The sequence below is a fragment of the Pinus tabuliformis genome, chromosome 2_2 (assembly GCF_031772625.1).
Source record: "Pinus tabuliformis cultivar Carrire ecotype Pingquan chromosome 2_2, CPIR1, whole genome shotgun sequence".
NCBI lineage: Eukaryota > Viridiplantae > Streptophyta > Pinopsida > Pinales > Pinaceae > Pinus > Pinus tabuliformis.
The window spans coordinates 89,920,887-89,925,956 of record NC_142300.1 but is presented as its reverse complement, the minus strand read 5'-3'; positions in this window follow the sequence as shown (position 1 = coordinate 89,925,956).

Below are 5,070 nucleotides of genomic sequence, written 5' to 3'. Positions count from 1 at the left end.
CTAAAGATCCTTTTGATCTTGAAGGTCTGCAAAAAGTACTTAAAACCATGTCCAATGAAATGGTTGACATTAAAAAACAAGTAGCTGAAACTTCTTCTAGAAAACCTTTTAGACCTTTTAAAAGAAATCCTATCTCTGATCCTAAACCTCCAAATACAATATCAAATGTTGAATCAGATTTGGATGAAGAAGTATCAAAAACTGAAGAAAAAACTGATGAGGAAGAGCTAGTTGAAGTACATGGAATGTGGGATTTCATTCTTCCTTTGTCAGGCAATGAAGAAGACAAAGAAGCTTTCCCTGTCGCTACCAGAAGTAAGAACACTATTGATTTGCCACTGACAAGTCAAAAATAGAAATCATCAAGTCAAAAATAGAAATCATCAACTCCTACTGTCAAACAAAAGGAAATAGGTAATAAATCTTCTCCAAAGTCTACTCAGGCTTCCCCTCCTCAATCTAATTCTTTGCCTTAGTTTCTGACGATATGGAATACAACATAGTCATAGACATGAAGAAGACCAGAGATAATATCACGCTATATGAGCTTAGAAAGATGAAACATCAAAAAAAGCTATTGCTTAAAGAATTAAAAGCAATCCCCACTTCTCCTCTTCCTGCTGCTGTGATTTCTCAGGCTGCTCAAGAAATGGGTAAGCCTCCCAGTACTTCTTCGGATAAAATGAAATCAACTAATGTTGCTTTAATTGATGTTAGGTATAATTCCCATACTCCTCCTTTTCTTTTGACTTTTGAAGTATTTAATAATAATTTTCACAATTGTTTAGTTGATTATGGAGCTTCATCCAATATTATGCCAAAAACAGTTTGTGCAAAATTGAATATTTTACCCCAGAAATCTGTTGTTCACATTGTATAGTTAGATCGAACGCAAGTCGAAGTCATAGGAGAAATTAATGCGATTACCATTAGACTCTCATCAAATCCAAGAGTATGTCAAGTAATTGACGTTCTTGTCGCTGATATTCCTGAATTTTATGACTTGATCCTTAGTAGAGATTGGTCTGAAAAGCTTCATGGCTATTTCGCAACAGACTGGTATCATATGTGGCTTACTTACAATGGTAAGACGAATCAAATAAGGGTCGATCGTGAGGAAAATTTAAAGTATATTGTGACTGAACTGGAAGCAAGAAATGAGCCATTGCATACAATAATAACATCATTGGAAATTATTTAGTTGAATCATTTTTGGGAAATTTTAATGCATACACTTCACCTTTTTTGGAAAACTCTGTTACCTCACAGATTGAAAATTATTTGCAAATAGATTCTTCTAAATGTATCAATTTTGTATGTATTTAAATAATCCCAATAAATAGAATTTTTTCTAAACTCACAAACATAATAGATAAGTTATTTGATTTGCAAAACTACTATAAGTATTCCATGTTTCCTTACCCAAATCTTTATTCACTGATTTCCTGTGGGATTGTTTCTTACTAATTATTTCTTTTAAAAATCATTGTTCGGTAAATGGAAAACTATGTTTTTATTCACCATAATATATATATATATATATATAAAGATATATTATTGTATATAGATCCATTATTGTATATAGATCATATCTCTACTCATTATTAATATATAAGAGTAATTCCTCCCCTACATGTACTATCAGAGAAGTACTTAGCTTTTATCAACATATAATGGTTGTCTTGTATTACAGTTTGATGATATGCCAAATAGGATTTTTTAACTTATTAGTTTAAGTTATAATAAAGAGTACACACAAATCATACACAATTTATTAAAAAAAAATACTTTATCTATGCATGAATAGATGGTCCCATATATAATCTACTCTTTAATTCAACATTTAATCTAACCATCATTATAATGAAATTGAGCTACCATATAAGTTAGAACATAAGAAACAAATTAATGCACATCTAACATTGACTAATTGCTTGGGAAATACTCAGAAACAAAGCACGTTCCTCCCAACCATGACTTGTCACCAACAATTGCCCTTGAGCTAAGACTTTCTTGCTTTCAGGAATCAACAACCTCTTTGTATTCTTGTGTGTTTTTCTTATAGATCTTCCTAGCATATTATTTCCTTTGCAACATCATGCTTAAAGGGTCTACGTCCCTTATTTGCCTAGGCCTTTTATTTTAAATAAAGAAAAAGTCTTTATTTTTCTTTAGTTGCCTAAGCCTTGTATTTTAATTAAAGAAACAATCTTTATTTTTCTTTAAAGCACACATTTCTCTCTAGTTGTGCTTTATTTTTTCTTTTCACCCAACTTAGCATTTCTCTCCAACTAAGTTTTTAGCATAATATGTCTCTCCCATTATGCTAAATTTCTATTTAGCAACTTTCTCCTTGGAGTTTATAGGAGAATTTTTGGGAAGGTTTATTGGAAAATGTGACTAGGTTCAATATTCATAATTGTACTTGTGTCATTGTATATTTGATGTAAAAAGAAATAAGAAGAAAAGGAAGGAAAATAATTTTTATTTCATTAGATAAGCATATTCTTCATGCTTCTAGGATTCATTGAGTCAAAGTCCTATTTGGACTCTTAAGCATAAAGAAAAAAAAAAAAAAAAAAAAATTGTAATTTTGGTCAATTCACCTCAAGAAGCTAAGTCAGCCCTCTTGGATGTCAAGTTGGCTCAATGAAAGGATGTGTATTTTGGCATGTGAGAACAATTATGTATTGGCATGTGTCCTCCTCCAAACTGGAAAGCATTCAATGCTTCTCTATGATGAATTCTAAGCTGAAATGGTACGAATTTCCTGAGCCTAGAGAGTTGAAATGATGCGAGCTTCCTAAGGTTAAAGTTCTGAAGTTGATGCAAGTTTCTTGGGATAAATGTGCGAACTCTTTCTGATGGAACATCAAGAATATATATTGTGTGTGTATGTGTGTGTGTGAGTTTTATGTAAAGGATCTGAAGCATATGGGAGTTTCCTATGATGATCTATGCGAAGTTCCTTGTAGCTGATATGAAATAAAAGCAAGTCTCCTATGGCAAGTGTGCTGAGGTTAATGGAAGTTATTGTGACTGAAATTGATGCTATTTCCTAAGACTAAGATGATGAATTTGAAGGGCTTGACTTGGAATTTTGGAGGTTGAATTCTTGTTAGTCTTGGATCTTGGATTTTTCACTTTGATTTGATTATATAAGAAGACATTATATGGGTTTTCCCCTTATGGGGTTTTTCCCTATTTTTTTATTTTGTGATCTTCTTGTCATATACTTTTGATAATTGCTTCTTAAAAGAAGAAAACATAAATTTAATAAACAAGCCAGCAATTTCACAAGTAATTATCACGACAGAGAAATAAACCCTAATTTATAAGCCTCCATATTTCTCAACATGGTATCAGAGATAAGGTTTGAAGGAGGCATGAAGATCACATTTTTTTGGCATCTAGATTGTTATCAAAGAATCAAATATTGATACATACTTGAAGGTCTTCATATTTCTCATTATTAGATGGATTTTTGTGCTGTTGTAGCTTCTGTCTCTATGGATTGAATGAGCTTTTGGGCTCAAATTTGTCTTAACTATGGCTCACACATAACACTATACATATTTTTGGTTTGTTCTATGCTCCAAAGGCTCATTGTGGCACGCCTTACTTAGTGGCATATGGATCTAGCACTTCTCTTCACTTTGTGGTATATAAACTCATAGCTCAGTGACATCTCTATTGTTGGCTCATACCATACTACATACTCTATGATGGATCTCACTCTGTGAAAAAAGTTGATATTGGCTCGATGACTTATCTCTATGGCTCGAGTCGATTTCTAGAATGAATCGTTGACAAATATTTGTGCATGCGTCTATCTGTGATTCATATGTTTCTATGGCTCGGTGGCTTGTTCCTTATATATTGCAAAGTTATCACATCACATCTCTTTGAGGCATGATATCACTCTATACTCTCTGCACACATTTTATATTCTGTGGGTGTAATGGTTATTATACTCAGTGGCTCGGATCACAATCGTAATTATATTCTTTGTGACTATGTCATCGCTTAATTACATTCTTTGTGGCATCGCTCGATTATGGTCCTCGCTTCATAAGTCTCCTCATGATATAAGTAACTTCAATGGATGACAATAATAGTAATCTTGTCATATCCCAGAAGGATTCTCACAGTCACAGTAATATAGATGTATCACTGAATACATGTGATGTACAACTACTCAAGCAATCATGATATTTTGTTTCTATACATATAAGAATGATGGATTTCACCATGAAGTCAACCTGTTTAGAAGGGACCAAAACTCTGAGAAATAAACCAAGATTATCACTAAATTTGAAGTACTTGAAGCACATCTCTGAGACATCATGAATGTCACCTTGATATGAAAAATTCTGTGTAACCCATGTGAACCAAGAAGAACTCTGCTAACAGCTTGAAGGATTTTTTCTTTGGTCCAATAGTTGAAAGTTTGAGGTATATTTTATAAAGAAAGATGTCATGCAGGATCGGGTAAAAGTTGACGAGAACTTGTAATTGTGAAATATTGACAGGTTCTGGGAGCTGGATATTGATCCTAAACGTACGATTAAATAAACCCTTTGTGCCATTGAAAGCAGTGCTAGCTCTTGGGAATGGAAGATATGAAAAATGATCATTTAGCTCAAGTTTAAGAGGGAGTTGGTTTCTATTAAAAGGATAAGTATTTCCTCTCTTTGTTTACTATTGGTTCTAATAGCCTTTTGGATATTAAGCCCGATTTTTATTAAGGTTGACGATGTCAAGTTTATATATTGGTTGAACATAGAATTTAGGGTTTTATTATTTGGGCTCTTCTTGATTAAGAATCTTGAACCCTAGTGTGTTGAGAGGAAGATGAAAGTTAATGTCTTGATTATTTGAAAATAGTATAAACCCTAGCTAAGGGTTAAACTAGATGTATTTAGGGTTTACACCTTAGGATTAATTTCTTTCGTTAACAAAAACCCTAACCTATAAATGATGATGTGAATGAGGTTTTTTGATTAGATTTCACGATGAAGTTGACAAAATGGATGCATGAAGTCCATGGATTAAGGGGCTATTTATCTT